Here is an 11,384-nt window from a genome sequence, read left to right on the forward strand (position 1 = left end):
CTTCCTGCCCCTTTCCTTCTTGCTGAGATGATTCCACTCTTATTCAAGGCTTATATTATCCAGTACACTTCCCAACAGTACAATTATCTATTAATTCCTGTATCTTCTTAATCTATCCTAAGGAAAAAAAGAACACATTTTTATTTTACCCAAAGTTTATTTAAAGCTTCATGAAGGAGGTTAAATCTTGAATAAATACAAGCCTGCTGGTATGTGTAATCGTTCATGCACTGCAGCCTGCTAGTATGAGTGATTGCTCATGCACTGCAGCTTGCTAGTATGGGTGATCATTCATACACTGCAGCTTGCTAGTATGGGTGATTGCTCATGCACTGCAGCCTGCTAGTATGGGTGATCATTCATACACTGCAGCTTGCTAGTATGGGTGATTGTTCGTGCACTGCAGCCTGCTAGTATGGGTGATCACTCATGCACTAAAGCCTGCTAGTATGGGTGATCACTCATGCACTGCAGCTTGCTAGTATGGGTGATCACCCATGCACTGCAGCCTGCTAGTATGGGTGATCACTCATGCACTGCAACTTGCTAGTATGGGTGATTGCTCAGGCACTGCAGCATGTTAGTATGAGTGATCGTTCATGCACTGCAGCCTGTTAGTATGGGTGATCGTTCATGCACTGCAGCTTGCTAGTATGGGTGATCACTCATACTACCTTCTGTACTTATTATTAACATACTCAGTAGCTTCATATAGTATGATGCAAGACCACTACTATGCCCTTTTTCAGTGGATCTGGCAATGTTGACCTGCATTATTTACAAAACCATCGACTCCACCTTGTCTATGTTCTTGAAGTGTACCAGTTACACCTTGTATATTCCTAATTTGTATCTATTTAGCACTGATGTGTAGTCTGCCTGTGTTACCTGCTCTACACTGGTCTGAAATTCCAGCCTATATGTATAGGCATTAACTATGGAAACACTATGCCTAGTGACATACAAGGTACTTAAATATATTTTCATTCATTGTTTTACATGCAGCTGTAACACCTCATGGATGTACACAATAGTTACTCTACTAAGTATGCCCATCCAGAGTTGTCTGTTTAATAAGACACATATACCCTGCACTTATACCCATTCAGAAATGTGCAGATAATATGTTTTTGAAAGGCAGTGAGTTGTGACTGATTTCTACTCACAGCATAATAATTAACTATTATACATACACCCCCACTGTCAGCGACTGCTTTATGCCTAAACACATTTTCATTGGTAGTCTATAACTCCAGATTCAATGAGTTGTAATCAATCAAGTTAAGCAAACAATAACAAAAACAAATCATGCAGAAGTTGTTCAGATTATCTCAATATTACTGATGACACAAAGGTAGAACACAATGTGCTACAATACAAATTAAGGGCACAAATCATCAGTACATATCGTAGTAGTAATTTGCTGAAGTATAGGGCATCATTAATATGAAATAGTTGCAGTAACATGCCCCTCATAAACATTCTATAAGCATACAAATAGCTGCCATTACTGAAAAGGCAAAAATGGCTTAAAAGGCCCCCAGCAAAGTAGATGAGCAGATTTCCATTGCTGTTAACTTACTGAAAAGCTACATTCTATATGTGAAGGGAATTCAAATGAGCTCACAATTAACTCTGAGAGGCTCTCCTGAGAAACAACTCACCAGGTGTCCAGTGCAGTTTTTCACAGCTATAGTAGTTTCACAATAGTGAGTTCTCTAAACTAAATGTACTATTTTATTAAAGTTCTGTGTGAATGGTCGAGGTCAGGTCAGTTTGACTCACTGTGACATGCACTCTGGCATTTTGTAGACATCAGAATGGCAGGACTGCTTTCCATTTGAAGGGTGTTGGAAACTGCAAACAAGTCAGAAAATATGTCGCTTAGGAATGTTCGAGCCTTTCTGACTTGCTTTTGAGGTAATAATCGGTCTATATTCCTAGTCTCTGCTGCATTCATTTAAATTGTATTTATATAAAAATGTCTCCTCAGGCAATGTTTTGCACAAAGATCACGTACTGCATTGGGAAGTTTTAAAATACTGTGCACTGAAATGGTATAAACTGAAATTCACCTGCTGGAGGAATTCCATTCAAGATGATGTGTTTTTGTGAACTTTCCTTGATACACATGGCATTTTTCTAAGGCTGCAGTTATATAAATCTTAAAATTTTGATATGTATTAACTGTAATATCCTTTCTGAAGGCATTTAAATATTACACCTACTCAGAAATTATTTGCTACATTTGTGTCCCACCACACAATTTTGGTTTGCCCTTCCATTTTATTGACTTAAAATTTTCTTTACTGAAATTTTAGTACTGCTGTTTATTATAGGCTAACCTTCTCAACTCCTGTTTTGTTTTGTCCTGCATTTTCACTGACTTAATTATGCAAAAACAACATTTTAGATTCCAGTGGAGTGCATTACACTCCATCCAGGAGGTAAAACAGTTACACCACATCACTGAAATGAATGCAGAGAAATAGGAAATCAGAGCAGCTACTAAGGTAGAAACAAATCACCACCATGTTTACAGTGCATAGAGGCAGAACTAATACATCATGCACATAACATAACATAATATGATCCTCCTACTACAAGAAACACTTAGCTTACTTTTCAATATAAAGCACAGCACCCTCCCAGTGATTAAAATAGCCATATTCCTGCAAACTCAGATGGACACATAAACAATGACACAGACTGTGTATATTATCAACACAAATGTCTTGCAGTTGATACAAGCTACATTATAATAAGGATTAAATCTACCATCACCAACGTAAAGTAAATAAACTGAGGATGCTTGAGTTATATAAAAATATAAAAAAGCCATGAAATTAAATATAAAAACAAACTTCACACATAGACACTAGAAGCATATCAATCCTAGACACATACACACATGCCTGCATGCACACATACACGCACACACAGATACACACACACAGACACACACACACACACACACACACACACACACACACACACACACACACACAAACACGCACACACACATACTTACGTCTTTTATAATTCTTCAGAAATGTATGTGCATATATATATATATAGAGAGAGAGAGAGAGAGAGAGATACAGACATATGTAATAAAACATCCATTATAACCACTATAAATAAAGAAAATTAAATAAAATATATGTGGCTATAAGAACTATTTTTTTTTTATTTAACATTTGTTTAGTAGGAAAGTCTGACTAGGGCAGAGCCCATTTTCAACAGAGGCCTGCGGAAAAAACATCTCTGGAATGTGGGAGAAAACCCAAAAAAACACAGAGAGAACATGCAGATTCCACACAGAAGGCACCCCAGCCAAGAATTGAACCAGCGAACCTCTTGCTGTGAGATGCCACCACTGCACCACTGCACACATTGCAACAGTTTAAATTCAATAATATTTCAAACAGTATCAATGCATTCTCCTAAACAAACATGAAGAAAGCAAGCAAGTAAAGTTATTGTATAATAGTAATTCACCAAGACAGGTGTTTGCTGGCTGTAGTGATCATTTGGGCTGTACCTCATTACAAAATAAAATATGAATTGCCCACATAATGGCACTATCTCCATAATTTCATTTTTGCTGTGATTTGTTTCGTGACTGTACTTCCACCAGTGGATGTCAGATATACTGTACATATTACATCCTTTTATTCATGTTATCTTTCTCCATGGCTGCATTCCATTTTCACATAGGAACAGTTAGACACAGGAGGATTCCAAACAGCTGCCTGTTGAGCCTAATAGCTGTTCCTGAGCACGTACCTGTAGAACTGTAGGTAGTTGGCTTTTCTTCTTGCAAGCATAAACTATGATTTAACGAAAATGGAAAGGAAATATGTTATTTTATTATTATTCATTTAGCTATTATTTAATTTTCTAAGTATTAGTGATATCAGAGGTAACTAGATAGTAGCAATTGCAGTAGATGCTGGGGTTTAGATGGATAATGCCCTAACTGTGACCTGGACATCAGTGTGTCACTACTAGCCTGGTTACTGATGTAGCCAACAAGGAGAAATGGAGAGTGAGTAGTGGATGCCAACTTGCTTATTTTAGAGGAGTGAGCCAACCTGACCCACTACATGACCAGCTGCTACCAGAAGAGCACGCAAGAATCAGTTTGAGATATTTACACTTACCAGATTGAGCTTAGCACAGCAGCTGCATTGCAGTGATAGTACAGGAGAATACACACATCGTGGGTAACATTGTGGAAGTTCGCAAACATCGGGCTGCTGCAAAGATCAGCAGGGAGGTCAGGGTAAAATTATTCATCCTCTATGCTTGTCTGGATGATGACACTCCCCCTGCCAAACACCTCTTGCCCGAAACTGGTCATTTAAGAAAAAGATCCCTCCAGGCAAATATCTGGAGGAGACCAAGGTTCCCCATCACAAGGGTGATTAGTTGTGCAAGCTATTGACGTAAGAGAAGGACTGGGTGACAGTCTGGGTGGGATTGGAACTGATGGTAGGCAGACAATGAAAGCAAAATGTACACACACACACACACACACACACACACACACACACACACACACACACACACACACGCACACACACGCACACGCACACACACACACATTTAGTAGGAGGATATATGCATGGGGTACATAAAACACTTATTTTAAAACCAATGTCTGATCCCAGTCTTCTGAATGCAGTTTTGAGCATTTGAGGACGAATTTTTAAATACTTTTTTAGGACAGCCCTGTAGACAGATTTAATGAATATGACCCACATTTATTCTGGCTACCTAAGGACTGCAGGTGTAAATATGTTTAATGCAAAACATAATACACAAACAATGATATCTGCATTGTGTACCTACTAAATATCGAATTTGTATTTTGCATTACAAAGTACAAAATGTATAAACTGTAATTAATCTATATAGGTGATATTTTAATTTCTACTATAAAGCATTGAGTTCCACTGCACCAAGAAGCTGAAATGCCAAAAAAAAAAAAAAAAAAAATGCCCAATAGACAAAAGGGAGAAAAAATTAACTTTAAGTGTTTCTTACAGATGTTAAGTCCCCACATCCTCCCAATGTGTGAAGACATATCGCCATACACTCCAATCATATATGCAAACTCCATGGTTGCACCAATTGAAAGAAGGGTGAAATCCCTCAAAACAGGCGAATCATATCTGTCACACACACGAAAATCGCACTGACAATGATGTCCTATGGGAAACAGCAATTGCCATTGTGCTAGTCAGCTTATTTTCTTCAGGCTACTGACACTCAATAAATTTCACAGGGACTACCTATGGAGCTGTTGATATTTTCAATACCCAAATTACTTTCTGAACCCATTCACAAACTAACATGCCATATAATACATCAGGTTATTTTTCTTCACCTCATATTTATCTTGTTTTCAGAAAAAATACTTTATGGGCAGTCTGAATATTTTTTTTTTTTGTTTTTTTTTGTTCCTTCATGTCCTTATGTTAAGCACAGTCTTTCATTTGTTATGTTTGCCATCAGCACTAAACTTATCAAAGACCCCCTAACAAATAATACTAATTTCTCACTAGGCAATTCTATTATTCAGCATAGCCAGTGTACTTCTAGCATTAGCATTCTCTTCAAATACTGCTTCACTATTCCATACAATTATCATTTGATAAAAGGATAATGTGCCTTCTAAAGTCTCCTCCTGCATTTAAATGTACTACCAGCTGCTTTGATTTTTTTCTTTTCTGTTATTATACAGTCTGCCACCTTCAGCTGCCTTTACAAACAACAGCTACACCACCTCCTACATGTACCCAATAATACTGGCCCTCTCAAAAGTCTGAATTTCATTGTATTACTAAATGGCATCCCTACATAATATATTGTAATTAGACTACCATTACTAACTTCCAGACAAATACACTGCTATTTAACCAATGTGAAGCTGATCACCCCCACCCTATTAAAAGCAATCACAGGTTTTTCACATGTCTTTCAATATAGGCAAAGGAATCGTACTGCAAGTGTGGCAATGTTTTGAACAAGTCAACTATGTTCTTTTGAAACATTTCCACTGTTTATGTTGCATTAGCTTTCATTCTTTGTTAATATACCACCTGGCCTTCCTGACTAACAGAACTAATATATTTTATTCTGGTTACCTAGCTTGTACCTCAGCCTATCCTCTTCATTTATCTGAAGAATTACACATTTATTTTCATTAATCTTATAACTTATTTTTTTTGTGTGAATGTCTTTGTAACCAGGAACACAAGCCTGCCTTCATCTGAATCATTTAGCAATAACACCATATCAGCAGAAAACATCATTACCTACAAATCCTCTCAGACATTCACTGTTATCACATTTTCCTTATCTCAGCATTCTCGTTTAATTTTTCACAATTTTAAACATGCATCTCTCTTAATGGTACTGGATTAGTTCCAACAAATCTTCACAGTAAACAGCTGCTATTAGTTTAATAATGTTTTAATAATATTTTATATTCTGTGTTTATCATGCTTAACGTTATAAATCCCCCAAATCTTAAAAATGTCATTCCTTCTGAATAAACTTTTCTATTACCATTTCATCTGTTTCTTATTTGTTTCTTTTTTCTTATTTATTTATTTGATAACTTTGCTCATGGACTGGCCTAAAGACACTTTTTCATCCATACCATGAGACAAGCTGGCAGTTTCAAGCACAGAAAATGGCATAAGTAATACAGGTCTAAAGCTGTATAGGTCACACAGTCTAAAGGTTACATGAGTACTATACTTTACAAAAATATCAATGTGATGTTTACATTCACATTTGCATGTCGTACAGAAAAATTTTTCTTCCCACGATAATTATACGAACACCTCCTTCAAGACGTTTGAATAAAAAATATATGTTATGCCTCAACTGGGATATCATTGCATCCTACTGCAATATTCTTCCTTAGTCCTAACATTCAAACTACTTTAGCTCCTTCCTTTTTCAATTTCCACATATTTTGATCACTTGTTCATTCTGTTCAACCTGCAGTCCTACATTCCAGTAATAATCAAAACTACAATCTGCCTTATTATTTATGCATCTTAGGTATCTATCATCCCTATCCAACTGTTTAATGCATCGTTTTGAGGTGGCAACCTAGCAACATGCCGACATTTCTACTTCCCCTGAAAACTTCTGAGGGTCTCAGCTTTCCTCATATCCTAGACATCTTTTATTTAACTTTGTCCTTCCCTTTTGTTTTCTGTTAAAATGCATTAATTGTCATGCATTTCCAGCCAAGTTAGAGTCTTCACTGTGTAAAACCTTTAACCTCCTGTAGTGCAGGCCCATGGATAAATTATTCTTACATGGTAAAATTCTGCAGGTGGGGATGATACTCTTGCATATAAGGAATGCCCTCACCCCCTAAAAGCTACATGCCAGAAAAGCACCATACAGGGGCAACTTCGGAGAAGGGAGATATAAAGAAAGAGCTCTCTTGCTGTTGAAAAATGCAATTAGTATTATGGTCATCATTCCATGAAAGGCCATTTATATGACAGTGATAAACAGAATGACTTCCCAACAAAAATGGAAGGCAAAGATACCCACACACCCTTCAACCTCCAAGTCAGAGAAAAGTACCCCCTCCACTGAAAAAATTAATATAAATATCTCAAACCTCACCAGACTTTGGGAGTATGTTATAAAATGTTTTTACAGGGCCTATTAGTCTTAACTGAATTAAGTAGGTAAACTCGTGACTCTGTGTTCTACCTAAGCTCATGCATATATTGTACATATTGTCTCTACTAGGAAAATGCCTTGGAATACAATGTACCTATGCTCATTCAAAGAATGTGCCATGCTTACAAATCTGAACTACCTTTTAATTTTCTATTGCATGTTACCTAACTGTTATCTTCTTTTTCACTATGTAACCAAAACTGTTATCATTAATTACTCTCTGTAACTGTATTGAGCTTTTCTCCCCAGGACTCCGCTGAAAACGGACACTAGCTGTCTAGTTGGATTATCCTGGTAAACAAATGTTAAATAAAAAAATTAAATAAAATAAATTTAACAAGATAATTGATGAGGAAATGAATATATTGCCCTGCTATAACTAGTTGCTTGACTCTTTCCCTTACAAGGAAATGAAAAGCAGTGTGAGTATCACTGAACCATCTGATTAAACGCAACAAAAAATTCTCTCTTAGTAGCAACATATCGAAAATCGTAACTTACGTCTTTATTTAGCTAATGTAAACTATTTGAAAGATTTGCAAAGTTGCTTAGTAAAAGACATAGTGTGGATGAGCCATTTCCCACTGTATCTCAGCAAAGCAATATTTCCCAAGTCTAGTAGGTCAGAAACAAGTTGTTTGTTATAAAGATTTAAAATTATGCTATGTATAATGATTTTGCTTGAAAGAGGGATTGGTTTTGATTGGGTTTTGCAAAGATCTGTTATGTGTAGGGATGATGAGACATTTTCTAGTATAAGACAAGTACTGAAAAATCAAATAGATTTTGGGGTTTATCCAGGAGGTGAGATGTGGCAGGTCCTGGTGTAGTTTGTTTTGTAAATCTGAGTGAGAATGTCAATATTGTAAGACTGGTACTTTACATTCTATTTATATTATATCTATAAGGGAGCTAACTCATCTGAAATTTTGTTTTGTAGCTATTTGGAATTTGTCTTTTGCTTCTTTAAAAATGTTAACCACTGTATCACGTATTCAGTGTACAGACAATTAGTTGCATTCTGATGCACTAAATTGACAGTCAGTGTCTGATTTACCAATTTCTCTTTCAAAACATGGCTCATTTTGCTCCTACTTCACCATCAAGTTAAGCTGCCTGAGTTTACTCGAATACAAAATTTTTAAGCATCACAAATTATATAAAGGCAACACAATGGCTTAGCAGTTACCTTTGATGTCTCACTGTATTTGGCTCTATTTGGCTCTACAGTATGATTTTCAGTTGATGTGCATTATGTGCAGAGCATATATGTCCTCCCTGTGTCCATGCAGGTTGTTGACAGGGTCCCTAGTCCCCTTCCCCCATCACAAATACACAAAAGTAGTTCAAAATATATTGATCAATGTGACTCAAGGTTGGGAAAGCATTTTGTTTATGCAAGTGTCCAGTGACAGACAGGGCTCACATGCAGGATGGTTTCCTGCCTTATGTTTATTGCTTGCTGGGATAAGCCCAAGTGTTCCCTGTAGCCCTGAACTGAGTGACTGAATGGCTTAGCAAAGAACTGAAGCATTTGATACAGTTACTAGGTAAAGTATGATAGAATTGAAAATGTAGTCTAACCTCTAATATCAGTAATAGGTATATTTTAGTCAGCAACCCAACTAAATAATGTGTGTTTGGTGACATGCAATCAAATTTTACAAAGTCAAACAGTTCACACCATTACACTCCCCCATACAATTTGGCATGCAGTCATCCCCCTCAATGTTCACTATCCGTTCTACATCTAGAACTCAGTAAGGCACAGCAATTTTGGCATAATGTCATCCTCCTCACTGGTCACTCTCCCCTCAACCTCTAGAACTCAGAAAGGTACAATTAGCATATAAACGTAATGAAGAATCAAACATATTCAGGTGCTTCAAGTTCTACAGCAAGTAAGTCAAACCATGGACAGAAAATATTCTTTTATTGTCCACAATTAAGCCCTTTCATCCACAATGGTCACGGGTTCATCAAACTTAACTATGAACCGTAAATGACTATTTTCCATCCATTGATTGGCTTATTTCCTCTGGAACATAAAGCACCTGTTTACCATTGATTCTTCCCACTACCCTTTCCACTTTCATGTTACCCAACCCTATACCATCCAGCCCACCCCCCATACTACCTCAGAATGGTAAAAGCTAAAACACTGACCCATTACTTGAAAAAAATCTCTGTAGATGCGCAAACATGGGGCAGGCAATATTTGACCCTGGTTCATCAGTCATTGCAGAGAACATATTGCTTTTCCTTATCTTCTCCGTATTTATAACCTCTGCCTCACCTCTAACTCTACATTTAAACAATGGAAGCTGCCTTAATTAAACCCCTACCAAAGCAATAAAGGCAGCAGGGCTCCTTCACTTTCATGCTGTCTCAATCCTACCAACGTTAGGGAAGATTGTAGAAAAGATAGTAAGCAAACAACTAGCATCTGTTTACACCAGTACCAATTCAGCATCCTTTAAGCAGCATGACCTCTGGTCAGCACTAGGACTGTTATGCAGATGTTGACAAATGACATCTTTCTTATCATGGACAAAGGCCAACATACAGAAACCATCTTCATACATCTAACTTTAGCCTTTAATCTGGTAGACCACACCTTCCTCATCAGTTATCTGCTGCATATTGGAATAAGCCATATAGTAGCAACCTGGTTCCACAACTTCCTCAATGACAGAATTTTTAGGGTGAAGACTGACAAATCCCTTTCTGTAGAACACCCCATTGTTAAAGAGGTACCAGAAGGACTGATTCTCATACCACATATCTTTTCCATTTCATTATTAGTATTCTTTTCAACATATCCCACCTTCCTTTCATCATGTATGCTGATTACATGGTAATATAAAGATCAATGCAATCTCACTCAGATTTACAAAACAAAATACACCAGGACCTGTCACATCTCACCTCCTGGATAAACCCCAAAATCTATTTGATTTTTGAGTACTTGTCTTATACTAGAAAATGTCTCATCATCCCTACACATAACGGATCTTTGCAAAACCCAATCAAAACCAATCCCTCTTTCAAATACTTAGGTATTTTGCTCAACCTGCAAGAAGAGCAGATCATAAAGGAATCCTTTTTGGACAGTTAGAATATTAGCTTCTAATGACTGCTACAGTTTACAGCTAAATACAACACTCATTCATGACTACCAAAATATATTACTTTATCATTAACTCCCCAAATTAGAGTACCACTGCCACACAATCAAAGGGCCAAACCCCTGCTAGGATCATTCTTCAAGTTCATGCATCTTAACACTGTAACTCCTTTGCAGCCAAACACACCACTATACCACCTCCTATAAAATTTAGTTAGAGCATTACCAGAATCTGGTCCATTTTGTCAAAAGCTCAAGCATTAGACTGCAATGTACTAACTAGAACATTTCCATATTATCACCCAAACTTTGGTAATCACTTCCCAGCTACCTGAAAGCCCTAAATAACTACACAAATTCAGGCATCAGCCTAAATCCTGTCTAAGCAAGCAAGACGATGCAGATGTTGTTCTTTAACACTCAATTTCTAATTTCTTCTTTTTGTTCACTGACCTTTATAATAACATTCTTCATTTAGGTATGGAAAGCCTGGTAAATACCATAGAGAGATAATGTTTTCAAACATTGTCTG

The sequence above is a fragment of the Protopterus annectens genome, chromosome 7.part1 (assembly GCF_019279795.1).
Source record: "Protopterus annectens isolate FY-2018-M chromosome 7.part1, PAN1.0, whole genome shotgun sequence".
Lineage (NCBI taxonomy): Eukaryota > Metazoa > Chordata > Ceratodontiformes > Protopteridae > Protopterus > Protopterus annectens.